Source organism: Brienomyrus brachyistius, unplaced genomic scaffold (assembly GCF_023856365.1).
Source record: "Brienomyrus brachyistius isolate T26 unplaced genomic scaffold, BBRACH_0.4 scaffold45, whole genome shotgun sequence".
Lineage (NCBI taxonomy): Eukaryota > Metazoa > Chordata > Actinopteri > Osteoglossiformes > Mormyridae > Brienomyrus > Brienomyrus brachyistius.
In genome coordinates this window covers 1,884,169-1,910,000 of record NW_026042320.1, presented here as the reverse complement: position 1 = coordinate 1,910,000, position 25,832 = coordinate 1,884,169, and the positions used below count along the sequence as shown (strand labels likewise).

At 53.2% G+C, this 25,832-nt stretch overlaps 2 protein-coding genes, 22 non-coding genes and 1 pseudogene across 24 annotated transcripts in view; all 25 read left to right on the top strand.

Moving 5' to 3' along the window:
• The window catches only part of LOC125723043 (cytohesin-2-like), a 333,559-nt pseudogene that overhangs the window by 95,019 nt on the left and 212,708 nt on the right, over window positions 1-25,832 (top strand).
• Window positions 1-25,832, top strand: part of LOC125723074 (uncharacterized) — a 205,579-nt gene that overhangs the window by 85,402 nt on the left and 94,345 nt on the right. The window lies entirely within an intron of this gene.
• The window catches only part of LOC125723083 (cytohesin-2-like), a 341,447-nt gene that overhangs the window by 247,768 nt on the left and 67,847 nt on the right, over window positions 1-25,832 (top strand). The gene's annotated exons all lie outside the window — the stretch shown is intronic.
• Window positions 204-317, top strand: LOC125723150 (U5 spliceosomal RNA). The gene has a single exon (XR_007386785.1). It is a non-coding gene; the product is annotated as a U5 spliceosomal RNA (small nuclear RNA).
• Window positions 515-706, top strand: LOC125723117 (U2 spliceosomal RNA). Its single transcript, XR_007386754.1, has one exon. It is a non-coding gene; the product is annotated as a U2 spliceosomal RNA (small nuclear RNA).
• LOC125723149 (U5 spliceosomal RNA) lies at window positions 1,125-1,238 on the top strand. Its single transcript, XR_007386784.1, has one exon. It is a non-coding gene; the product is annotated as a U5 spliceosomal RNA (small nuclear RNA).
• LOC125723116 (U2 spliceosomal RNA) lies at window positions 1,436-1,627 on the top strand. Its single transcript, XR_007386753.1, has one exon. It is a non-coding gene; the product is annotated as a U2 spliceosomal RNA (small nuclear RNA).
• On the top strand, window positions 2,048-2,161 carry LOC125723148 (U5 spliceosomal RNA). Its single transcript, XR_007386783.1, has one exon. It is a non-coding gene; the product is annotated as a U5 spliceosomal RNA (small nuclear RNA).
• On the top strand, window positions 2,359-2,550 carry LOC125723115 (U2 spliceosomal RNA). The gene has a single exon (XR_007386752.1). It is a non-coding gene; the product is annotated as a U2 spliceosomal RNA (small nuclear RNA).
• LOC125723147 (U5 spliceosomal RNA) lies at window positions 2,969-3,082 on the top strand. The gene has a single exon (XR_007386782.1). It is a non-coding gene; the product is annotated as a U5 spliceosomal RNA (small nuclear RNA).
• LOC125723114 (U2 spliceosomal RNA) lies at window positions 3,280-3,471 on the top strand. The gene has a single exon (XR_007386751.1). It is a non-coding gene; the product is annotated as a U2 spliceosomal RNA (small nuclear RNA).
• LOC125723145 (U5 spliceosomal RNA) lies at window positions 3,897-4,010 on the top strand. Its single transcript, XR_007386780.1, has one exon. It is a non-coding gene; the product is annotated as a U5 spliceosomal RNA (small nuclear RNA).
• LOC125723113 (U2 spliceosomal RNA) lies at window positions 4,208-4,399 on the top strand. Its single transcript, XR_007386750.1, has one exon. It is a non-coding gene; the product is annotated as a U2 spliceosomal RNA (small nuclear RNA).
• On the top strand, window positions 4,813-4,926 carry LOC125723144 (U5 spliceosomal RNA). The gene has a single exon (XR_007386779.1). It is a non-coding gene; the product is annotated as a U5 spliceosomal RNA (small nuclear RNA).
• On the top strand, window positions 5,124-5,315 carry LOC125723158 (U2 spliceosomal RNA). Its single transcript, XR_007386792.1, has one exon. It is a non-coding gene; the product is annotated as a U2 spliceosomal RNA (small nuclear RNA).
• On the top strand, window positions 5,741-5,854 carry LOC125723143 (U5 spliceosomal RNA). Its single transcript, XR_007386777.1, has one exon. It is a non-coding gene; the product is annotated as a U5 spliceosomal RNA (small nuclear RNA).
• On the top strand, window positions 6,052-6,243 carry LOC125723146 (U2 spliceosomal RNA). The gene has a single exon (XR_007386781.1). It is a non-coding gene; the product is annotated as a U2 spliceosomal RNA (small nuclear RNA).
• On the top strand, window positions 6,670-6,783 carry LOC125723142 (U5 spliceosomal RNA). Its single transcript, XR_007386776.1, has one exon. It is a non-coding gene; the product is annotated as a U5 spliceosomal RNA (small nuclear RNA).
• Window positions 6,981-7,172, top strand: LOC125723135 (U2 spliceosomal RNA). The gene has a single exon (XR_007386771.1). It is a non-coding gene; the product is annotated as a U2 spliceosomal RNA (small nuclear RNA).
• LOC125723141 (U5 spliceosomal RNA) lies at window positions 7,598-7,711 on the top strand. The gene has a single exon (XR_007386775.1). It is a non-coding gene; the product is annotated as a U5 spliceosomal RNA (small nuclear RNA).
• Window positions 7,909-8,100, top strand: LOC125723124 (U2 spliceosomal RNA). Its single transcript, XR_007386760.1, has one exon. It is a non-coding gene; the product is annotated as a U2 spliceosomal RNA (small nuclear RNA).
• Window positions 8,521-8,634, top strand: LOC125723140 (U5 spliceosomal RNA). The gene has a single exon (XR_007386774.1). It is a non-coding gene; the product is annotated as a U5 spliceosomal RNA (small nuclear RNA).
• LOC125723109 (U2 spliceosomal RNA) lies at window positions 8,832-9,023 on the top strand. The gene has a single exon (XR_007386746.1). It is a non-coding gene; the product is annotated as a U2 spliceosomal RNA (small nuclear RNA).
• Window positions 9,444-9,557, top strand: LOC125723139 (U5 spliceosomal RNA). Its single transcript, XR_007386773.1, has one exon. It is a non-coding gene; the product is annotated as a U5 spliceosomal RNA (small nuclear RNA).
• LOC125723134 (U2 spliceosomal RNA) lies at window positions 15,433-15,622 on the top strand. Its single transcript, XR_007386770.1, has one exon. It is a non-coding gene; the product is annotated as a U2 spliceosomal RNA (small nuclear RNA).

Below are 25,832 nucleotides of genomic sequence, written 5' to 3'. Positions count from 1 at the left end.
TGAGGTAAGGCAGGCCGTCGTCTTTGCCTTTTGAATTTTCTCTCATGTCTGTTTACATGATTGCTGATCTTTCAGATGCCAGGAGGACAGGGAGGAGTCGGGGCCCCGAGGCCGGTGGCTGCGACGCCCCCGAGAATTCAACCCCGAGCGGGGGCGTCACGGAGGCCCGGCTAGCGGCCACCTGCTGAGCGACGGCTATGCATCGACTCGGGTCTCTCTTCATCCCGTATAAATCTTTCGCCTTTTACTAAAGATTTCCGTGGAGAGGGATAGCGATGAGTTCGCTGTATTTTTGGAGGCTCTGTGCAAGCAGAGCTGCACCGCCGCTGTATCAAAGTAAGACTGTGCCCGGCTTAGCGGCCGGCTCTATCTGCCCAGTGGCGCGTTTCTGGTCCTCTGGGATCGTGCGTGGTCTCGCCGGGCGCCGCCTCCCAGAGAGGCTGGCGAGGACCCAGCCGCGCCGGCTCCGTCGGCGTCCCACATGCCGGAGCCCGGCGGGGCGCAGTCTGCGGGCATCGCTTCTCGGCCTTTTGGCTAAGATCAAGTGTAGTATCTGTTCTTATCAGTTTAATATCTGATACGTCCCCCATGGAGGGGACCACATATTAAACGGATTTTTGGAACAGGGAGCCGGAAGTGGGGCTTGCCCCGTCCGCTCCACGCATCGACCCGGTATTGCAGTGTTTCTGGGAACGGTGCACCTCTACTGCCCCCTGCTGTTGAAAGACAGAGCTGATCGGTGTTCCGCTTATCAGACCGAGAGCCTGCGCCGCTTGCCAGGCGATTAGCCGGTGTCGTGAGGGACGGACCCTGTCCGTGCGCCGGTCCCGCTTCCCTCCGTTTTTCTTTTTTTTTTTTTTTTTTAATTTAATTATAAAAAGCACGGTCATGGTACGCTCTCTGAGGGGTGGGCAGCTGTGCTGAGGTAAGGCAGGCCGTCGTCTTTGCCTTTTGAATTTTCTCTCATGTCTGTTTACATGATTGCTGATCTTTCAGATGCCAGGAGGACAGGGAGGAGTCGGGGCCCCGAGGCCGGTGGCTGCGACGCCCCCGAGAATTCAACCCCGAGCGGGGGCGTCACGGAGGCCCGGCTAGCGGCCACCTGCTGAGCGACGGCTATGCATCGACTCGGGTCTCTCTTCATCCCGTATAAATCTTTCGCCTTTTACTAAAGATTTCCGTGGAGAGGGATAGCGATGAGTTCGCTGTATTTTTGGAGGCTCTGTGCAAGCAGAGCTGCACCGCCGCTGTATCAAAGTAAGACTGTGCCCGGCTTAGCGGCCGGCTCTATCTGCCCAGTGGCGCGTTTCTGGTCCTCTGGGATCGTGCGTGGTCTCGCCGGGCGCCGCCTCCCAGAGAGGCTGGCGAGGACCCAGCCGCGCCGGCTCCGTCGGCGTCCCACATGCCGGAGCCCGGCGGGGCGCAGTCTGCGGGCATCGCTTCTCGGCCTTTTGGCTAAGATCAAGTGTAGTATCTGTTCTTATCAGTTTAATATCTGATACGTCCCCCATGGAGGGGACCACATATTAAACGGATTTTTGGAACAGGGAGCCGGAAGTGGGGCTTGCCCCGTCCGCTCCACGCATCGACCCGGTATTGCAGTGTTTCTGGGAACGGTGCACCTCTACTGCCCCCTGCTGTTGAAAGACAGAGCTGATCGGTGTTCCGCTTATCAGACCGAGAGCCTGCGCCGCTTGCCAGGCGATTAGCCGGTGTCGTGAGGGACGGACCCTGTCCGTGCGCCGGTCCCGCTTCCCTCCGTTTTTCTTTTTTTTTTTTTTTTTTTTAATTTAATTATAAAAAGCACGGTCATGGTACGCTCTCTGAGGGGTGGGCAGCTGTGCTGAGGTAAGGCAGGCCGTCGTCTTTGCCTTTTGAATTTTCTCTCATGTCTGTTTACATGATTGCTGATCTTTCAGATGCCAGGAGGACAGGGAGGAGTCGGGGCCCCGAGGCCGGTGGCTGCGACGCCCCCGAGAATTCAACCCCGAGCGGGGGCGTCACGGAGGCCCGGCTAGCGGCCACCTGCTGAGCGACGGCTATGCATCGACTCGGGTCTCTCTTCATCCCGTATAAATCTTTCGCCTTTTACTAAAGATTTCCGTGGAGAGGGATAGCGATGAGTTCGCTGTATTTTTGGAGGCTCTGTGCAAGCAGAGCTGCACCGCCGCTGTATCAAAGTAAGACTGTGCCCGGCTTAGCGGCCGGCTCTATCTGCCCAGTGGCGCGTTTCTGGTCCTCTGGGATCGTGCGTGGTCTCGCCGGGCGCCGCCTCCCAGAGAGGCTGGCGAGGACCCAGCCGCGCCGGCTCCGTCGGCGTCCCACATGCCGGAGCCCGGCGGGGCGCAGTCTGCGGGCATCGCTTCTCGGCCTTTTGGCTAAGATCAAGTGTAGTATCTGTTCTTATCAGTTTAATATCTGATACGTCCCCCATGGAGGGGACCACATATTAAACGGATTTTTGGAACAGGGAGCCGGAAGTGGGGCTTGCCCCGTCCGCTCCACGCATCGACCCGGTATTGCAGTGTTTCTGGGAACGGTGCACCTCTACTGCCCCCTGCTGTTGAAAGACAGAGCTGATCGGTGTTCCGCTTATCAGACCGAGAGCCTGCGCCGCTTGCCAGGCGATTAGCCGGTGTCGTGAGGGACGGACCCTGTCCGTGCGCCGGTCCCGCTTCCCTCCGTTTTTCTTTTTTTTTTTTTTTTTTAATTTAATTATAAAAAGCACGGTCATGGTACGCTCTCTGAGGGGTGGGCAGCTGTGCTGAGGTAAGGCAGGCCGTCGTCTTTGCCTTTTGAATTTTCTCTCATGTCTGTTTACATGATTGCTGATCTTTCAGATGCCAGGAGGACAGGGAGGAGTCGGGGCCCCGAGGCCGGTGGCTGCGACGCCCCCGAGAATTCAACCCCGAGCGGGGGCGTCACGGAGGCCCGGCTAGCGGCCACCTGCTGAGCGACGGCTATGCATCGACTCGGGTCTCTCTTCATCCCGTATAAATCTTTCGCCTTTTACTAAAGATTTCCGTGGAGAGGGATAGCGATGAGTTCGCTGTATTTTTGGAGGCTCTGTGCAAGCAGAGCTGCACCGCCGCTGTATCAAAGTAAGACTGTGCCCGGCTTAGCGGCCGGCTCTATCTGCCCAGTGGCGCGTTTCTGGTCCTCTGGGATCGTGCGTGGTCTCGCCGGGCGCCGCCTCCCAGAGAGGCTGGCGAGGACCCAGCCGCGCCGGCTCCGTCGGCGTCCCACATGCCGGAGCCCGGCGGGGCGCAGTCTGCGGGCATCGCTTCTCGGCCTTTTGGCTAAGATCAAGTGTAGTATCTGTTCTTATCAGTTTAATATCTGATACGTCCCCCATGGAGGGGACCACATATTAAACGGATTTTTGGAACAGGGAGCCGGAAGTGGGGCTTGCCCCGTCCGCTCCACGCATCGACCCGGTATTGCAGTGTTTCTGGGAACGGTGCACCTCTACTGCCCCCTGCTGTTGAAAGACAGAGCTGATCGGTGTTCCGCTTATCAGACCGAGAGCCTGCGCCGCTTGCCAGGCGATTAGCCGGTGTCGTGAGGGACGGACCCTGTCCGTGCGCCGGTCCCGCTTCCCTCCGTTTTTCTTTTTTTTTTTTTTTTTTTTTTTTTAATTTAATTATAAAAAGCACGGTCATGGTACGCTCTCTGAGGGGTGGGCAGCTGTGCTGAGGTAAGGCAGGCCGTCGTCTTTGCCTTTTGAATTTTCTCTCATGTCTGTTTACATGATTGCTGATCTTTCAGATGCCAGGAGGACAGGGAGGAGTCGGGGCCCCGAGGCCGGTGGCTGCGACGCCCCCGAGAATTCAACCCCGAGCGGGGGCGTCACGGAGGCCCGGCTAGCGGCCACCTGCTGAGCGACGGCTATGCATCGACTCGGGTCTCTCTTCATCCCGTATAAATCTTTCGCCTTTTACTAAAGATTTCCGTGGAGAGGGATAGCGATGAGTTCGCTGTATTTTTGGAGGCTCTGTGCAAGCAGAGCTGCACCGCCGCTGTATCAAAGTAAGACTGTGCCCGGCTTAGCGGCCGGCTCTATCTGCCCAGTGGCGCGTTTCTGGTCCTCTGGGATCGTGCGTGGTCTCGCCGGGCGCCGCCTCCCAGAGAGGCTGGCGAGGACCCAGCCGCGCCGGCTCCGTCGGCGTCCCACATGCCGGAGCCCGGCGGGGCGCAGTCTGCGGGCATCGCTTCTCGGCCTTTTGGCTAAGATCAAGTGTAGTATCTGTTCTTATCAGTTTAATATCTGATACGTCCCCCATGGAGGGGACCACATATTAAACGGATTTTTGGAACAGGGAGCCGGAAGTGGGGCTTGCCCCGTCCGCTCCACGCATCGACCCGGTATTGCAGTGTTTCTGGGAACGGTGCACCTCTACTGCCCCCTGCTGTTGAAAGACAGAGCTGATCGGTGTTCCGCTTATCAGACCGAGAGCCTGCGCCGCTTGCCAGGCGATTAGCCGGTGTCGTGAGGGACGGACCCTGTCCGTGCGCCGGTCCCGCTTCCCTCCGTTTTTCTTTTTTTTTTTTTAATTTAATTATAAAAAGCACGGTCATGGTACGCTCTCTGAGGGGTGGGCAGCTGTGCTGAGGTAAGGCAGGCCGTCGTCTTTGCCTTTTGAATTTTCTCTCATGTCTGTTTACATGATTGCTGATCTTTCAGATGCCAGGAGGACAGGGAGGAGTCGGGGCCCCGAGGCCGGTGGCTGCGACGCCCCCGAGAATTCAACCCCGAGCGGGGGCGTCACGGAGGCCCGGCTAGCGGCCACCTGCTGAGCGACGGCTATGCATCGACTCGGGTCTCTCTTCATCCCGTATAAATCTTTCGCCTTTTACTAAAGATTTCCGTGGAGAGGGATAGCGATGAGTTCGCTGTATTTTTGGAGGCTCTGTGCAAGCAGAGCTGCACCGCCGCTGTATCAAAGTAAGACTGTGCCCGGCTTAGCGGCCGGCTCTATCTGCCCAGTGGCGCGTTTCTGGTCCTCTGGGATCGTGCGTGGTCTCGCCGGGCGCCGCCTCCCAGAGAGGCTGGCGAGGACCCAGCCGCGCCGGCTCCGTCGGCGTCCCACATGCCGGAGCCCGGCGGGGCGCAGTCTGCGGGCATCGCTTCTCGGCCTTTTGGCTAAGATCAAGTGTAGTATCTGTTCTTATCAGTTTAATATCTGATACGTCCCCCATGGAGGGGACCACATATTAAACGGATTTTTGGAACAGGGAGCCGGAAGTGGGGCTTGCCCCGTCCGCTCCACGCATCGACCCGGTATTGCAGTGTTTCTGGGAACGGTGCACCTCTACTGCCCCCTGCTGTTGAAAGACAGAGCTGATCGGTGTTCCGCTTATCAGACCGAGAGCCTGCGCCGCTTGCCAGGCGATTAGCCGGTGTCGTGAGGGACGGACCCTGTCCGTGCGCCGGTCCCGCTTCCCTCCGTTTTTCTTTTTTTTTTTTTTTTTTTTTTTTTAATTTAATTATAAAAAGCACGGTCATGGTACGCTCTCTGAGGGGTGGGCAGCTGTGCTGAGGTAAGGCAGGCCGTCGTCTTTGCCTTTTGAATTTTCTCTCATGTCTGTTTACATGATTGCTGATCTTTCAGATGCCAGGAGGACAGGGAGGAGTCGGGGCCCCGAGGCCGGTGGCTGCGACGCCCCCGAGAATTCAACCCCGAGCGGGGGCGTCACGGAGGCCCGGCTAGCGGCCACCTGCTGAGCGACGGCTATGCATCGACTCGGGTCTCTCTTCATCCCGTATAAATCTTTCGCCTTTTACTAAAGATTTCCGTGGAGAGGGATAGCGATGAGTTCGCTGTATTTTTGGAGGCTCTGTGCAAGCAGAGCTGCACCGCCGCTGTATCAAAGTAAGACTGTGCCCGGCTTAGCGGCCGGCTCTATCTGCCCAGTGGCGCGTTTCTGGTCCTCTGGGATCGTGCGTGGTCTCGCCGGGCGCCGCCTCCCAGAGAGGCTGGCGAGGACCCAGCCGCGCCGGCTCCGTCGGCGTCCCACATGCCGGAGCCCGGCGGGGCGCAGTCTGCGGGCATCGCTTCTCGGCCTTTTGGCTAAGATCAAGTGTAGTATCTGTTCTTATCAGTTTAATATCTGATACGTCCCCCATGGAGGGGACCACATATTAAACGGATTTTTGGAACAGGGAGCCGGAAGTGGGGCTTGCCCCGTCCGCTCCACGCATCGACCCGGTATTGCAGTGTTTCTGGGAACGGTGCACCTCTACTGCCCCCTGCTGTTGAAAGACAGAGCTGATCGGTGTTCCGCTTATCAGACCGAGAGCCTGCGCCGCTTGCCAGGCGATTAGCCGGTGTCGTGAGGGACGGACCCTGTCCGTGCGCCGGTCCCGCTTCCCTCCGTTTTTCTTTTTTTTTTTTTTTTTTTTTTTTTTAATTTAATTATAAAAAGCACGGTCATGGTACGCTCTCTGAGGGGTGGGCAGCTGTGCTGAGGTAAGGCAGGCCGTCGTCTTTGCCTTTTGAATTTTCTCTCATGTCTGTTTACATGATTGCTGATCTTTCAGATGCCAGGAGGACAGGGAGGAGTCGGGGCCCCGAGGCCGGTGGCTGCGACGCCCCCGAGAATTCAACCCCGAGCGGGGGCGTCACGGAGGCCCGGCTAGCGGCCACCTGCTGAGCGACGGCTATGCATCGACTCGGGTCTCTCTTCATCCCGTATAAATCTTTCGCCTTTTACTAAAGATTTCCGTGGAGAGGGATAGCGATGAGTTCGCTGTATTTTTGGAGGCTCTGTGCAAGCAGAGCTGCACCGCCGCTGTATCAAAGTAAGACTGTGCCCGGCTTAGCGGCCGGCTCTATCTGCCCAGTGGCGCGTTTCTGGTCCTCTGGGATCGTGCGTGGTCTCGCCGGGCGCCGCCTCCCAGAGAGGCTGGCGAGGACCCAGCCGCGCCGGCTCCGTCGGCGTCCCACATGCCGGAGCCCGGCGGGGCGCAGTCTGCGGGCATCGCTTCTCGGCCTTTTGGCTAAGATCAAGTGTAGTATCTGTTCTTATCAGTTTAATATCTGATACGTCCCCCATGGAGGGGACCACATATTAAACGGATTTTTGGAACAGGGAGCCGGAAGTGGGGCTTGCCCCGTCCGCTCCACGCATCGACCCGGTATTGCAGTGTTTCTGGGAACGGTGCACCTCTACTGCCCCCTGCTGTTGAAAGACAGAGCTGATCGGTGTTCCGCTTATCAGACCGAGAGCCTGCGCCGCTTGCCAGGCGATTAGCCGGTGTCGTGAGGGACGGACCCTGTCCGTGCGCCGGTCCCGCTTCCCTCCGTTTTTCTTTTTTTTTTTTTTTTTTTTTTTTTAATTTAATTATAAAAAGCACGGTCATGGTACGCTCTCTGAGGGGTGGGCAGCTGTGCTGAGGTAAGGCAGGCCGTCGTCTTTGCCTTTTGAATTTTCTCTCATGTCTGTTTACATGATTGCTGATCTTTCAGATGCCAGGAGGACAGGGAGGAGTCGGGGCCCCGAGGCCGGTGGCTGCGACGCCCCCGAGAATTCAACCCCGAGCGGGGGCGTCACGGAGGCCCGGCTAGCGGCCACCTGCTGAGCGACGGCTATGCATCGACTCGGGTCTCTCTTCATCCCGTATAAATCTTTCGCCTTTTACTAAAGATTTCCGTGGAGAGGGATAGCGATGAGTTCGCTGTATTTTTGGAGGCTCTGTGCAAGCAGAGCTGCACCGCCGCTGTATCAAAGTAAGACTGTGCCCGGCTTAGCGGCCGGCTCTATCTGCCCAGTGGCGCGTTTCTGGTCCTCTGGGATCGTGCGTGGTCTCGCCGGGCGCCGCCTCCCAGAGAGGCTGGCGAGGACCCAGCCGCGCCGGCTCCGTCGGCGTCCCACATGCCGGAGCCCGGCGGGGCGCAGTCTGCGGGCATCGCTTCTCGGCCTTTTGGCTAAGATCAAGTGTAGTATCTGTTCTTATCAGTTTAATATCTGATACGTCCCCCATGGAGGGGACCACATATTAAACGGATTTTTGGAACAGGGAGCCGGAAGTGGGGCTTGCCCCGTCCGCTCCACGCATCGACCCGGTATTGCAGTGTTTCTGGGAACGGTGCACCTCTACTGCCCCCTGCTGTTGAAAGACAGAGCTGATCGGTGTTCCGCTTATCAGACCGAGAGCCTGCGCCGCTTGCCAGGCGATTAGCCGGTGTCGTGAGAGACGGACCCTGTCCGTGCGCCGGTCCCGCTTCCCTCCGTTTTTCTTTTTTTTTTTTTTTTTTTTAATTTAATTATAAAAAGCACGGTCATGGTACGCTCTCTGAGGGGTGGGCAGCTGTGCTGAGGTAAGGCAGGCCGTCGTCTTTGCCTTTTGAATTTTCTCTCATGTCTGTTTACATGATTGCTGATCTTTCAGATGCCAGGAGGACAGGGAGGAGTCGGGGCCCCGAGGCCGGTGGCTGAGACGCCCCCGAGAATTCAACCCCGAGCGGGGGCGTCACGGAGGCCCGGCTAGCGGCCACCTGCTGAGTGACGGCTCTGCATCGACTCGGGTCTCTCTTCATCCCGTATAAATCTTTCGCCTTTTACTAAAGATTTCCGTGGAGAGGGATAGCGATGAGTTCACTGTATTTTTGGAGGCTCTGCGCAAGCAGAGCTGCACCGCCGCTGTATCAAAGTAAGACTGTGCCCGGCTTAGCGGCCGGCTCTATCTGCCCAGTGGCGTGTTTCTGGTCCTCTGGGATCGTGCGTGGTCTCGCCGGGCGCCACCTCCCAGAGAGGCTGGCGAGGACCCAGCCGCGCCGGCTCCGTCGGCGTCCCGCATGCCGGAGCCCGGCGGGGCGCAGTCTGCGGGCATCGCTTCTCGGCCTTTTGGCTAAGATCAAGTGTAGTATCTGTTCTTATCAGTTTAATATCTGATACGTCCCCCATGGAGGGGACCACATATTAAACGGATTTTTGGAACAGGGAGCCGGAAGTGGGGCTTGCCCCGTCCGCTCCACGCATCGACCCGGTATTGCAGTGTTTCTGGGAACGGTGCACCTCTACTGCCCCCTGCTGTTGAAAGACAGAGCTGATCGGTGTTCCGCTTATCAGACCGAGAGCCTGCGCCGCTTGCCAGGCGATTAGCCGGTGTCGTGAGAGACGGACCCTGTCCGTGCGCCGGTCCCGCTTCCCTCCGTTTTTCTTTTTTTTTTTTTTTTTTTTAATTTAATTATAAAAAGCACGGTCATGGTACGCTCTCTGAGGGGTGGGCAGCTGTGCTGAGGTAAGGCAGGCCGTCGTCTTTGCCTTTTGAATTTTCTCTCATGTCTGTTTACATGATTGCTGATCTTTCAGATGCCAGGAGGACAGGGAGGAGTCGGGGCCCCGAGGCCGGTGGCTGAGACGCCCCCGAGAATTCAACCCCGAGCGGGGGCGTCACGGAGGCCCGGCTAGCGGCCACCTGCTGAGTGACGGCTCTGCATCGACTCGGGTCTCTCTTCATCCCGTATAAATCTTTCGCCTTTTACTAAAGATTTCCGTGGAGAGGGATAGCGATGAGTTCACTGTATTTTTGGAGGCTCTGCGCAAGCAGAGCTGCACCGCCGCTGTATCAAAGTAAGACTGTGCCCGGCTTAGCGGCCGGCTCTATCTGCCCAGTGGCGTGTTTCTGGTCCTCTGGGATCGTGCGTGGTCTCGCCGGGCGCCACCTCCCAGAGAGGCTGGCGAGGACCCAGCCGCGCCGGCTCCGTCGGCGTCCCGCATGCCGGAGCCCGGCGGGGCGCAGTCTGCGGGCATCGCTTCTCGGCCTTTTGGCTAAGATCAAGTGGATTTTATTGACTTTTTACCGCTTTTTACGGACTGCGTTGGGTCTTTTAGAGGAAGGCACGGTGAACCTAAGGCGTGACCAGCAGGTGGCTTGACCGCCGCTGCCACGGGGCGACCCGTGCCTTCCTTTTTAGCCTTTTATCCCTGCTTTTATTTCTGTTTTTATTAGGCTGGGGATCCCGCAGTGGCTGGTGGCTTGCCCACCGCCCTGCTGGGCGAACTGGTGTTTTTATTTTTTAGCTGCTTTTATAGTTTAGCTCTGCTCGGCTCATCCCGGATTGGCGGACGGCGGACGTCGGGACCACGGCGGCGGAAGGACTCTGCTCCAGCGGCGACGTCGGTGGACCTTCCCGGATGGCAACGGCCGGCGGACCATCGAGGAAGCCCTTCAGCGGGCCGTGGCTGGTAGCAGGCGGTGGCCTGCGGAATACCGCCCGGTTCTGCTGGAGGGCTGAGGAGGAGGTGGGCACCTTCCCCGACCGGCTGGCCTTCATCCGGGAGGTGGCCTTTGGAGCGTTGGGCCTTCAGATGCAGGACATTCTCTGCGTACAGCGGAATGGGCCCTTCCGCTTCTTCGAGGTCACCTTGTCCACCGACGAGAGTTACACCAAGGTCCTGGAGCGGAGCAAGGAGGGGGCCCAGCACCCCCTCCTCGGACGTTACAACATCGAGCCGCTGTGGTGGCCCGACAAGCGGGTAATAACAGTCCATTGTTTCAACCCGCATGTTACCGCCGAGGCCGTTTCCCAATTTCTGACAAAGTATGTGGATCTTCTTCCTGGCCACAGGGACATCCGGGATGAGCTGGGGATCTGGACTGGCCGACGCCAGTTCCAGGCCCGCCTGCGCCCGGACGCTAATGGCGCAGGCGGTTTTAGCCACCCCCCAGCCTATTTTACTTTACAGGGCAATAAGGCATACCTTTTTTATTCTGGACAGCCTCCCTTCTGCCGGCAGTGCCACAGTTTTGGACACACCCTGGAGGGATGCGCCAACCTGCGCTGCCGCAACTGCCTGGAGTCGGGGCACATGGCCAGGGATTGTAAGGGCCCCCGTCGCTGCAAACACTGTAACGGCGAGGACCATCTGGCTCGTTCCTGCCCACAGAAAAAGACTACATATGCCGACGCTCTGTCGGGTAACAGAGCAGTCGGCACGGAGAATGGTGGGGGAGCTCTAGCCCCCACGACTGGGCAGGAACAGCCGGCGACGGGGGCAGGAGGAGAAGCCCTGGTCGAGGTGGAGGAGGCCCCTTCGAGTGCGACACCAATGCAGGAGGGGTCTCCGAACAAGGTGGAGCAGCTCGCCCTGGCTCCAGGCGTCAGCAGCAGGAGGAAGAAGAGCGGTGCATCCCCCCGGGGGAGGAAGAAGAGCAGAAGGGAGGCGCAACCCGACGCATCCAGCCCTCCGCCGGCCACCTCGCCAGCAGTGGCGGCCGGGGACCAAGGCCGACAGTGTCCCCCCTCCCCGATGTTAGAGGCCCCCCGTCTGGTGTGGGACTTGGGACAGTCCCCTGCACCCCCCCAGGAGTACAGCGGTCAACAGGACACTGCTAATGAACAGGAGTACCTGGGGGGGCTGGAATTGGGGGACCTTTTGAGGTTGACTGAGGAGGGGGGGCAGTAGGACAGTATTGTTTTTAATGGCTGGCTTTTATTATTTTAGTTTGTTGTTTTTAATTGTATTTTATTATTTTAACATTCTATGGCCAATTTTAATATTGTCACCTTGAATGTAAGGGGTTTGAGGAACATTTTAAAACGTACATCTGTTTTTAACCAGCTGGCATCTTCTCCCTTCAGCATTTGTTTTCTGCAGGAAGTCCACCTCCGGGACCAGCGGGACGAGGCTCTCTTTTCACGACAGTGGAAGAGGGGTAGATCCTACTGGAGCGTAGGTGGCGTCCACTCCTCAGGCGTCGGGATCCTTTTTGGCGACCGCGCCTTTGAAGAAGTAAGTGCGTTTACCGTCCTTCAGGGCAGGGTTTTGGGAGTGGACGCCACATGGAGGGGACAGCGCCTCCGGGCCATATGTGTCTACGCTCCGGTGGAGGCCTCATCCCGTATAACTCTCTTTGAAGAGTTGTCCCCGTTCTGTGTCACAGATCGACACTTGATTTTAGGAGGGGACTTTAACATCTCGTTGGAGGGTAGACAGGATGTCAGCTCAGGGCATTTTCGCCATTTTATTCGTTCCTTTAAACTTGTTGACGGTTTTAAAACATGCAACCCCAGCATGCCGGGCTTCACCTGGCATAATAGTCGCGGAGCCAGCAGCCGCATCGACTACATTTTAGCTTCACCCCCCGTTGTTTTTAAAAAGGTGTCCCTCTCCCCACAGTGGCCCACTGACCATCTGGCAGTGGAGGCCACTGTCTCCATAGACGCCCCTGTATATGGGGGCGGCTATTGGAAAATGAACCTGCAGATCCTGGAGGAGAGAGATTTTAGACACCTTTTTTTAGATCACTTCTCCGAGTGGCAGAAGGACAAGCCTACCTTCCCCTCCGTGGCCGAATGGTGGGAGAGTGTGAAGGACAGGATCCGAACCTTCTCCATGCAGTACAGCAAGCAGCGCAGGATGGAGAAGAAGTTCTCCATTCGGCGGCTGGAGAGAAGGTTGCGGGATGAATACGCCGCTCACAACAACGGGGGCACCATCAACCACGAGCGGCTGCTTGACATAAAGGGTGAGCTGAGGCGCCTGCATGAACAGGCTGCCTCGGCCCAAATGCTCCGCGACAAAATATTTGAGGTGGAAAATAATGAAAAGTGCAATTCTTTTTTTTTCCACAGAGCCAGGGAAGCCCGGGAGGAGAAGAGCTTTAGCTCTCTCCGTGCCTCAAATGGCAACACAGTCACGGATACATCAGACATGCTGGAGGTTGCTAAATTGTTTTATCTTAACCTTTTTAATGTTAGGGACACGGACCCGGTTGCTGGGGAGCGCTTCCTAGATAACATCTCACCTTGTCTTCCCAGTGACATCCGGGACGGCTTAGAAGCCCCCATCACCTTGGCCGAGCTGACCGCAGTGCTTGGCAAGATGAACCGCCGCAAGGTACCTGGCCTTGATGGGCTCCCGGTGGAATTTTATTCCACCCTTTGGGATGTCCTCGGGCCGGAATTACTGCAGGTTGTAGAGGACGTTCAGCGCCGGGGTTTGCTCACTAGGAGCATGAGGTCGGGGGTCCTCTCTTTGTTGCACAAGAAGGGCGATCGGGCCGACCTTGGCAACTGGAGGCCCCTGACCATGCTTTGTGTAGACACAAAGCTCATCGCAAAGACCCTTACCGAACGCCTGAAGAAGGCCATGGCTCATCTGGTTCACAGCGACCAGACGTGTGGAGTACCGGGTCGATCGGCGACGTGGAATCTCCACCTCATCCGCGACGCCATCGCCTGGGTGGAGGATAGGAACCTCCCTCTCCTGCTGGTCAGCTTGGACCAGGAGAAAGCCTTCGACCGGGTAGATCACCGCTTCCTGTTCAAAGTATTGGGTAAGTTTGGCTTCGGGCCCAATTATCTGGGGTGGTTACACACTTTGTATAACGAAGTTGGGAGCCATGTTGTTATCAATGGCTTCCTGAGTGATTTGGTGCCCCAGCGGAGTGGAGTGAGGCAGGGATGTCCCCTCTCCCCCCTCCTCTACGCGCTCTATATAGAGCCACTGGCGTGCGCCATTCGCACCCACCCCGGGGTCGATGGCCTTCTTATCCCAGGAAGTCGGGGGACAACTGTTAAACTGACCCAGTATGCAGACGACACCACGCTTTTCGTCTGCTCGGATCAGTCTCTCGGTCATGCCTTGAGCCTCGTTCACGCGTTCGGTTGGGCCTCTGGCGCGACGCTCAACCTCAGTAAGTCGGTGGCCAAGTATTTCGGCAGCTGGAAGGCGAGGGAGGACGTCGCAGGTGGTCTCACCCTCTGTGACGGTCCTCTCAAAGTTTTGGGGGTCAACTTCCTTTCGGATGGTGCCGCCCGGTTGAACTGGGAGGAGCGGTTGGCGATCGCCAGGCGGAAGATCGGACTGTGGAAGTCCAGGTCCCTGTCCTTCCAAGGTAAGGTTTTAGCCTTAAAAGTGGATATTCTTCCCACCCTGCTCTACCTTGCACATGTGTACCCTTTGCCCCGCTTCATGCGGAGGGGCCTGACGAGGGACGTTTTTAACCTCGTCTGGGGGGGCAGGTATGAGTACGTGCGTAGGGAAGTGATGTATCTCGGAAAGGACAGTGGGGGGAGGGACGTTATTGACTTTCCTCTCAAGCTTGACTGCCTGTTCTTCTCGCAGCTCTGCACGCGCCTGGCAGCTCCCCTCGAGCACCCCCATCAGCACTTTGTGCGTCTGTGGCTGGCTCTCCCCATGAGACGTCTGGTGACGTCGTGGACCAACCTCGGCCCCAAGGCTGAGACCCTGCCGGTCCACTACAGCCACGCTGTCAAGTGGAGTAAGTCTATTCCGGCAGGTGTCAAGACAGAGGCCCTGACGAAGCACAGAGCCCTTTACAAGGCTTTGCTTGGTCATAGGGAGACTCGGGCCATGTTGGGCCTGGAGGAAGGCTCATGGGCGAGAATCCAGCCTAAGGGTTTGGATCACAGGCTGCAGGACCTGAACTGGCAGTGCCTTCATGGTAAGCTGCCAGTCAGGGACGTCTTGCACAGGCATAAGCTGACCAGACACCCCCGCTGCCCCAGGCCCGAGTGCAGCGAGGATGAGACCATCAAGCACGTGTTTTGGGACTGCGGGCATGCACAGAGAGTCTGGGGGTTGGTAGCGGGCCTGTGTGGACGTGTAGACCCGCAGCCCGGTCTGACCTACGACAAGGTGTTGAAGGGGTGGGACCCCAACCTCCATAACCCCTTCGGCCCCTGGATGTGGCTGCTGGTCAGCATTACCAAGCGAGAGCTTTGGAATGCCAGGACCGCGCTCATCCGCAGAGGGGTTCGTCTGGAGGCACAAGGGGTATTCCGCAAAATCCGGGCCGATTTGGGTTTCAGGATGGAGACCGACGTCATCCAACGGGGCTACCACGAGGCCAAGGAGAGGTGGAAGGGCCTCTTTTGGCTTTAGCCCCGTTTCATTTAGGTGGTGACGCTCCATCCTACAGGGTCGACATGACGCACTGTCCTGAAGCACACAGGAGGTACTTTGGGTTTTAGGTAAGTGTGCTTTGTTTTTTGTGCGTGTATGGTGTTGCAAATATTCTTTTAATTAACTGCATGTACTGAGATTGAGCACGGCTGTGGTTGGTCACTTTTAGCACCTTTATGTATTAACATTAACTGTATTTATTAACATTTTATTCTATGTGCTGTGCCATGTCTGTGACTAACCAGTTTTTTAGCCTGAGGCCATTGATTTTTTTGTGTTTTAGGATGATGCATAACCCTGTTTTAACCCGACCCTTGTGCCGAGGCCTGAGGTCTACGGGTCTGTTCCTTTTTTAAGGTTTTAATATTTTAATGGCTTGCATTTGAGGTGACATTTTAATTATGTTAATGGCCATATGATTGTAATTAGATTTTAAAGTGTGTGTATGTATTGCTTGTTTTTATTATGTTTTGCTTATCCTATAGGGAATGGTTCTGTAATATATTTGTTTAATACTGTTTTAAAGGTGTTTTATTGTGTGCCTTTAAAATGTACAGAACTGTTTAATAAAGCATGGAAAAAAAAAAAAAATCTGTTCTTATCAGTTTAATATCTGATACGTCCCCCATGGAGGGGACCACATATTAAACGGATTTTTGGAACAGGGAGCCGGAAGTGGGGCTTGCCCCGTCCGCTCCACGCATCGACCCGGTATTGCAGTGTTTCTGGGAACGGTGCACCTCTACTGCCCCCTGCTGTTGAAAGACAGAGCTGATCGGTGTTCCGCTTATCAGACCGAGAGCCTGCGCCGCTTGTCAGGCGATCAGCCGGTGTCGTGAGGGACCGACTCTGTCCGTGCGCCGGTCCCGCTTCCCTCCGTTTTTCTTCTTTTTTTTTTTTTTTTTTTTTAAATCATAAAAAAAAAAAAAGCACGGTCATGATATGCTCTCTGAGGGGACGGAGCAGACAGCACTAAGACTAACTAACATCAATGACGGACCAGAAACTAAGGCAAGTCATGGACTGAAATAGACGAGACTGGCGAAAATAAGTGGACACAGCTGGGCAAGATCAGGGAAGCACACGTGGGTAATCAGGGGGCGTGGCACACACAAGGATCGTACGAGCCATGCATGACAGCACCACCATGCCGCCCCTGAAGTAGTACACTCTTACTTAATTTATTAATTAACCAGAAAGTATTAGTTATATACTGATCCCACGTTCGTTCATTCTTAATCATAACAGTTACTTTATTTGTTCATCATTTGTACTTGAGTAGTTACTGAGTTATTACTGAGTAATGTGCATTTGAACAATATAAAATATAATAATATATGTGCTATAAATCAACAAACCATTGTCCTTTCCTTTTATCCACTGCAGGGCTGCAGGAAGCAGCATACAGAGGAAATGCCTTGGGCGGGATGGTAGCCCGGATCAGGGCTCACATACTGGCTCACATGTGGGCAATGAAGAAGTAGCACTTCATGTGTACGGGAGAAAAACAGCAGCCAGAGGAATCCTATGCAATCTCAGTGAGAATAAACTCCCCAGACCCAGGACTGGGGCAGGAATTGCAGGATTCTCCTCTAGCATTTATTTTGGCATACTGTATTTATTGCTATTATCCTTGGTACATGTTTATATTTGCCAATAATTGAAATTGAAATAAACATGATTATTATTCATCCATCCTCGTACCGCATATCCTGGAGACGAGGGCCTGGAGCTTATCCCAGGTAGCATAGGACACAATGGTATACTTTTGGATGGGATGTCAGTCCATTGCAGGGAATGCACTCACTCACACACTGTGGGCAATTTAGAGATGACAGTCTATTATTATTAGGATACCTATAGTTTTTAGTAGTTTTCACTATTATTATGCTTTTTGCCATGGGAGTCTATGGCAGCCCATAGAGCTGATTGGCAACTTTTTTTAAATTTGGCACATCGATAGAGGTCAGTTCCAACTATTCATACCAAATTTGGGTTCAATCCATCCATCACTCTAGCGCCACCCACAGGCCAAATTTCAAGAAATGTTTTTGTCTTATTCTGTTTCTTATCATTGTATGATTATGCTATTTACTTTTAAGTATTAGCATTACCTGTCTTGGTGACATCCCATAATACAGCTCTGATGACCTGATCACATATAAAACACTTCCCACGCAGCACATTATGCTTTACTATCTATTTATTATTCAAACATCAAACTTTGATGACGTCAATGTATATCCCTGACATAAATCACTGACGTGAAGCTATGGACATCATACTTAACTAGCTGACGTTTTAGTATTTTATATAGCATGATGGGTGCAGATCTAACTTAGTGTATAACTTAGTTTCGGCAGTGGTTTTGCTATATAGAGTCCATTGTTTATGGCACACGGCCATAAACAACCAGAGGAGTCTGTTCAGTGACAGGTTGTTTCTCCCAAAGACAAGGACCAACAGTCTTAAAAACTCCTTTGTCCCATACGCCATCAAGCTGTTTAACTCCTCTCTGGAGGGGAGAGGGAGGGGAAACAGGTGGACAAAGGAGGGGGGGACAACTAAGCTGTAGTGCCTCTTCACTTCACTGTGCAATACTCTTGTGCAATACTCTTGGTTTTTGGTTCAATACTGGAAATGTGCAATACTTTTGGTTTTTTGGTTCAATACTGGGAATGTGCAATTCCATTGTATTCTCTTATTCCTATTTATTCTATTTATCCCTTTTGTATTTTATTTTTCTTTGCATCTATATATGTATATATATATAACATTTGCTCACGTAATTTTTTTTTTTTGTAACTTCTGTTGGTGCTGTGCTCTTGGAATCCGAATTTCCCAGAGGAATCTACCCGAGGGATTAATAAAGTTTCTATCTATCTATCTATCTATCTATCGTCATGATCCCATAGTTAGCGGAAGCGAAAATAGTGTAATTAGTACAAGTACTAAAGAAATGTAATGTAATACCGAACAGCTTTCAAAAATGCGGTACCGCAATACCTTTTTGGCACCGGTATCCCGCGCAGCATCAGTCTGCCTGAGATATTTGATAAAGTGTGGATCTTCCTATACGTGCAGCACGAATAAATAAAAACCTCTGCTTTGTATACTTGACAAATCTGTGTGTGTCATCATACTCAAAACCGCCCCAAATAAGCCACGAAATTAACCATGAATTCTACCCTACTGTGGTACACAGCTTTGCTTCTTATGTTTCTTTCTCACAAAAAGTTGCAGGTTGATGACAAAACGTGCTCGCGTCCGGACCAGTAAGTGCAACAGGGGGGCAGAACTGCTCCCATTTTATCGTATAACTTATTATTTAGTATCTGTCTTTGTATGTACAGTGGTGCCTCGACCCACGAACAGTCCTGATCACGAATAAATCGGGTTACGAACCAGATGTTCCAAAATGTTTTGTACCGGTTGTCGAACCGTGTTTCGGGCCGCGAACCCATAAACGTCCCGAAAAGGGTCCAATGAAAGCTCCCCAAAGAACCACCTGAAACGCGAAGAAATGTCCAGTATAATAATAATTAAAAAAAAATCATATTTTCGAAATTACTGCATTTGACTGTTACTCAGTCTTTTAATGTTGATTGTTTAGTTTTTTGGGGGGATGTTTTGTGGTTCTTTTCCGTGTTTTGGCGTCTTTCGAGCGACCAGCGTATGCTCAGTTTTAATGTTTTATTTAATTTAGCATTTGTTAGCATGTAAATGTAAATGTATGCTCTCAGTTATATGTGCACAGTCTGTCATAATTTGATTGTACGGTAGGGGGTGTTGAGTTGTACTGCGTGTGCTCGAATTGTATATGTGTATGTGTGGCGTTACTGAGGGAGGAAGTAGCGAGGGAATACGGAAATGGACAACCCGACTACGCCACTCTGGGAATTTCACCCAGAGAATTAGAATACCGGAGTTCAAAACCCACTCCAATATAAAAGGACACAGATTCGTGATCACCATAGGGGAGACGCGAAGACCATAAACACTCCCTTTATTAGGCTGTTGGCTATTCACACTCTAAATAAAAACACAAAAAAACCAAAATCACAGCACAAATACGAATCAAATCATGTTTAAAACACTCCAATCACACGACAAAAGAGAAAACCCAAACCAGGGAGCTGTTATCGGGAGGGGAATGGGAGGCGTACAGTCAAACACTCTGAGGGGTCCCGCAGTACATGACGCACGTACATCCACCCAAGGGGTGGGCTAAAAGAAAGCAACGCGACCACGCAGCGCGGTATCGCCCGACACGGATCCTCACCGCCCAGCACCAAGCCTTCCCAACGACACCCCCCCAATTTACATTCAATCAATAAAACACATTAATACTTAAAACCAATTAAAACATGAAACAAAACATAAAACATCCGGGCAAAACAGCAGCAATTGTAGTGACTTAGTATCCCGTTGATGGTCTGGCTCACATCGGTCCGGGACACTCCAAGTCGCGATCCACTACAAATACAAACACAGTATTAGGTATGCCCCTACTACCCAAACGTTGGTAAAAGGAGACGAGACATACCTGGCAGATTACACGCGGTAAAAGTTGGAAAACCTTAAAAGCGGAAGCAACCGCAAGCTGCTAGATTTACCAAGCCCTTGCAACTGTAAGAAAGATACCAAAGCACATTACAACCACCCAAACAGCAAGCAAACGACCCCGTCCACTGATGCCCTACCTGCAGCGTTGGATATAGCCACAACTTCCGGAAAAGGAGATACTGGCGCACGGAGAGTCACGTCACGCTTACAAATCAGTCACACACACGCAACCACAACCGGGTCCTATATACGCGTGCTGGCTGCAACAATTAAGCAATCAGGTTAATGAAATTACCATGCCCCAACCAGATCGCACCCTCCAGCTCCACCTCATTATAATCTACACCAGGATTTTGCATCGTCGTCCCGACGATGGACAGCTACAACCAAACCCAGAGTTACTGCCAAGGTCTAAACATAGCCCCTACCGCATGAGACACAGGTCCAGAAGAACTCACAGCCCCTAAGGCCCCGCCCCCTACCGACCTAGGAAGATGATAAAGATTAGTATGTCGGCCTGCAGTGGTCCTGCCGGTTCTTCGTATCCCTACCCCACTGGTACTTGGCTGTTCCATCACTTGAGTGGTGACTACAGAGGGTCTTGAAGGGGTACCCGTATGCCAAGAGGCACATTCCTCCCCGCCTACCCCAGAGTGAATTGGCATGGCTGGAGACAACGCTGCAACCAACGACTGGGGGCACTGGGAAAGACCTGTACAGGCAGCCCCAGGGGCAGATGACGCTGTATTCCCCTCCACTGCAGGGATCCGAACCCAGAGCTCCTGCTCAAACGAGTCCTCGGAGGTAGCCACCTCTTCAGCTGGAAAAGGCTGAGGATCACCTTCGACTTCACAACCAACACAGGGCTTAAGCATGGTCCGATGAACATGCTTGACCTTCTCTAGAGCATCAACTGGTGCGACAGTATAAACCACACCCCCCAACCTAGGGGTTTTCAATACCTTATGCACCACTGAACTCCAGAGGTCTTGGATTTTATGTCGGCCCCGGACTCCAAGATCACGTACATACACTAACTGGTTCTCCTGTAACGGTGCAGCCTTCACCCGGTAATCATGGCGCTCCTTACGCCGCCCTGCGGCCATAGCAAGACGCTCCCTGGCACCCTCAAACGCTAACTGAAGTCGGGTTTGATGCTCCACTATCCCGTCATTCACTGTACCAGGCACTGGTTCTTGAACCCTGCCCAACAAAAAATCCACAGGCAGTTTGGGATCTTGTCCAAACATAAGAAAGTATGGTGTCTCACCAGTAGATTGATGCGGTGTAGTATTGTAACCAAATGTCACCTGGGGTAAACATGCTGACCAATCCCTCTTCTGGGACGCAGGGAGTGTCCGCAAAAGATTGTGCAAAGTACGATTGAAACGCTCACACTGACCGTTACCCGCTGGATGATAAGGGGTAGTACGTGACTTACTAACACCATACAAAATGCAGAGTTGATGCATCAACGCACTCTCAAAATTACGGCCCTGGTCGGAATGAATACGACCCGGAACTCCCAATTTGTAAAACCACTCGGTCACCAAAACATGCGCCACTGTTGAGGCGCGTTGGTCCCGTGTTGGTATAGCCAAAGTATACTTACTGAAGACATCAGTCATCACCAACACATTCTCCACCCCATTACGTGCTGGCTCCAAAATGGTGAAGTCCAAGGCTACGATTTCATTGGGTCGTGAGGCCAATAAGTGTCCCATGTAGCTGTGGGGAACAGGCTGAGAGTCTTTACTGACCTGGCAGCGTTCACACTCCTGGCACCAGTGTGTAATATCAGATGCCATTCCTGGCCAATAACACCGCTGCCGCACTAGCTGACTCGTTCTCTCGATACCTTGATGACCATGATCTTGATGAAGCCGTTTCAGCACCACCACCCGCAAGGACCTGGGCAAGACCAGCTGGAACACCTCTTCACCCCCATCAGGACGGAGAATCCTCCGATACAGCACCCCATCCTTTTCCACCAGACGGTCCCACTGACGTAACAAGGCTGAAGATGATAGCTGACCCCGTTCCACAGCAGTAGGACGCTCCCTCCTATTCCAAAAGGTCAGGATGCTACAAATATCAGGGTCAGCTTCTTGCTGAACTCGCAAGTCGACCGAAGAACACTGCGGAAAGACCGAAACAACCGCCTGTGACGCAAAGACGCAATTACTGGGTACCGGGGTCTGCTGCACGACAACTGGGACAGCCGTCCCAGGACGATCTGAGGCAGAACTAGACGGTAGATGTTGCCGAGACAAAGCGTCGGCATTTCTATTACTAGTACCCGACCGATACTTCAGTTCATAATCAAACACCGCAAGTTGAGCCGCCCACCGCTGTTCGGTAGCACCCAGCTTGGCGGTAGAAAGATGGGCGAGGGGGTTATTATCAGTAAACACAACGCACTTAGCGCCCAACAGGTACTCACGAAATTTCTCCGTCATGGCCCACTTCAGCGCAAGAAACTCGAGTTTCATGGAGCTGTAGTTCGACATGTTCCGCTCCGCGGGCCTCAAGCCCCGACTAGCATATGCAATAGGCCGAATAAGGCCACCCTGTTCTTGAGAAAGGACAGCACCCAGGCCCCCATGGCTTGCATCTATTTCCAATCGAAAAGGCAAAGAAAAATCGGCATAGGCCAACACTGGTGACCCCACCAATCTACTCTTTAAGCCCTCAAAGCTAAGCTCACACTGTGCAGTCCATGCAGAAGCCAGAGAACGACCTGAAGCGCCTCGCGACTTTGTCCCAACTAGCTCTGCCACTAACTTATGCAAAGGGGCTGCCAGCTGTGCAAATCCCTCCACAAAACGGCGATAGTAGCTAGTGAACCCCAAAAAGGAGCGGAGCTCAGAAACATTAGAAGGCCTCTTCCACGTAGCCACAGCCTCAACCTTTTTAGGGTCTGTCGAGACACCCTGGCTTGAAATCACATGACCCAAGTAACCAACTTCCTTCTGAAAGAAAGCACATTTCTCCAACTTAGCTTTAAGGCCCTCCCGCTGTAGCCGTCCAAGTACCAACTCCAATCGTTCCAGATGCTGTAAAACAGAGGAGGAAAAGACCACCACATCATCCAAGTAGAGCAACAATGCCTGACAATGCTGATCCCCAAAGATTCGCTGCATCAACCGTTGAAAGGTACTAGGCGCGTTACAAAGCCCAAATGGCATTCGGTTCCACTCAAAGCCCAAAAGGCGTGCAAAAGGCAGTCTTGGTCCTATCCGATTCCGCAACGGGCACTTGATTATAACCACTGGCTAGATCGAGGGTAGAAAACCAGCATGCACCTGAAAGGGCATCCAAAGATTCCTCGATGCGAGGCAATGGAAAAGCATCCTTACGGGTCTTACTATTTAGCTGCCGATAATCCACACACAACCGAGGGCTACCATCCTTTTTCCTAACCAGAACGATGGGGGATGCATAGGGACTGCAACTCTCCCGAATGACCTGTGCCTCAAGCAGCTGTTGGATATGGGCCTTCACTACCTCATACTCGGAGGGAGGTTATCGCCGATAACGCTGACGAACCGGAATGTCATCCAATAATGGAATCTCGTGTGAGATGAGGTTACTGCAACCCAAGTCTCCATCATGTGCAGCAAACACCGAGCTAAACTTCAGCAAGACGGCCCTTACCTGATCCTGCTCTGAACTAGGCAATGCTGACAAATCAAGTTCCTGGATCCGGGTTTCAATGGAAGCATGGGCCACTTGATCGGTAACTGAACCAGCCACCGCCCTCACTTCAGCAACTCCAGTAGGTAAACTGGTTATAAGAACATCACTCAGCCTCCCCAGAATGGTACGGGGATACAACACCACTGCCTCCGTACCCACGTTAACCACTGGAATATAAGCAGTTCCCCGATCCACTTGAACCAAAGCTGAAGGGGCCAAAAGCCCTCCGGGCAACCCAGCCGCATGCGGCTCAAACAAGACAGAGCCGTGCGCAATGTGACCAGAACAGGTAGTCGGAACAAATGCAAGGACACCCCCAGGGACACGAGACGCCCTGCCTCCCCTTACACGCACAGTCCTACAGGACTCAGTAGGGATCGCATCAACCTGATGACACTGCTGCAAAGCCTGCCGGACTGACCTCGGGGCCTGCACCACAGGCGGATGTTCAACCCAAAGTGGCCCATGCTGACCAAACAGGTCGCGATAACACTTACTAATGATGTTCATCCCTAAAACACCAGGTGCTTGGGGAACTACACCCCCTGGTGGGTCCTTGACCACTAATACACCACAACCTGGTATCTCCCTACCACAAAGGGTCACATCCATTTCCAGATACCCAACATATGGAATGGCCAGGCCATTGGCAGCACGAAGCTGCAGCCACTGACACAGCTTCAATCGATCAGGCCCCCATGGTTCAAAATGGCTCCTAAAACAGCTTTCCGTAATCGTGGACACCATCGATCCAGTATCCACCAAGCAGGATACCTCCACCCCACCCATATTAACGCTAATGTGCGGACAAGATGACATTAACTGAGACACCATCCCCACATTCTCCACTATAGAGCCAGTAGAAACCCCCTCCGCGCTGTGGCTCAACAACGCGGCGGGTACTCGTTTCCCGGCTGCTGACCAGACTGGGCAAGGCTTGACACTGAGCCGGAAGAGGGTGGGTCCCTAGGACCAGAAACCCTTGATCCCTCACAATTCCGTGCAAAGTGACCAGGTTGCTGACACCGGCGACAAATGACAGGGCCGTGAGGAGGGTGGCGAACTTGCTTAGAGGCCTGCAAAAGTGATACAGACCGAGTGAGCAAATTAATCTGCTCTTGTTGCTGTGTCAGAAGGTCCTTTAATTCTAGAAACTCACTATTTGAGGCTACCACCCTAGGGGCAGAGTATGACTGACCTTGCAACCCATAGGAGATACCATAGGCAGCGGAAACGGACAAGCTGCGACCGCGCCCACCAAAGGGGTACCCTCACGTTCCCATCTAAGAGCCTCCCTCCGTACATCTAACAACCTCATGGAGGGTTGACACCGCACCAGTCGTTTCAACTCTCTACGGAGTGCACAATCAGCACCATGCTCCATAAATTGGTCTCTTAACATTACCTCGGCATTAGGTACCGCATGTGGCGCAGCCTGTTGAATCTTGCCCATCAAACTCATTAGGGCCAATGAAAACTCAAGCAGACCCTCCCCATCCTGTTGCTTCCTAGAAAAGAAAGCTTCCTGCAACAATACATGAGAATAAGAACACCCATACAGCTCACGCAATATTGCCAGTATCCTTTCCGGGTCACCCCGTTCAACCACGGAGCGATGTTTAATCTCCTCCTTGGCTCCCGCCTCTAAGTGGTCAAACAGAAAGAATGCTTGATCAGCAGATGACAAATGCCAAGCCCGCATACACGCTTGCACCTCGTCCTCCCATTCCTCGAAGCTCACCCCAGACATGGGACACTTCCGGTCCCTAGAAATAAAAGCAAACCGGTCGGTAAAAACACGATGCTCGGCTGAAACAGGTGGAGGTGCAGGGGCGGATTGGGTGACGGAGGGATCTGGAGCCTCTGCTCGCTCCTGGCGCAAACGATCAATATCAGCCTGGAGCTGCCCCACCAAATCCCGGAGCTGTTGCACTTCATCATCCATGATAATAAAATAGGTGGACTACAAGACTCAGCAAATTTACACAAAATACCGGCTCAACGGACACAAATGCTGCTGTTTTGCCTCTCGGTTACATACACATTCAAAACCAAATCATAAAACAAAAGATAAAAATTCACCTATCCTTCCAAGGGAGTGATCAGGAAATCACAGCTCCACCATATGCTGGTGAAGATCCTGCCGACTACGCCAAATCTGTGGCGTTACTGAGGGAGGAAGTAGCGAGGGAATACGGAAATGGACAACCCGACTACGCCACTCTGGGAATTTCACCCAGAGAATTAGAATACCGGAGTTCAAAACCCACTCCAATATAAAAGGACACAGATTCGTGATCACCATAGGGGAGACGCGAAGACCATAAACACTCCCTTTATTAGGCTGTTGGCTATTCACACTCTAAATAAAAACACAAAAAAAACCAAAATCACAGCACAAATAATACAAATCAAATCATGTTTAAAACACTCCAATCACACGACAAAAGAGAAAACCCAAACCAGGGAGCTGTTATCGGGAGGGGAATGGGAGGCGTACAGTCAAACACTCTGAGGGGTCCCGCAGTACATGACGCACGTACATCCACCCAAGGGGTGGGCTAAAAGAAAGCAACGCGACCACGCAGCGCGGTATCGCCCGACACGGATCCTCACCGCCCAGCACCAAGCCTTCCCAACGACACCCCCCCAATTTACATTCAATCAATAAAACACATTAATACTTAAAA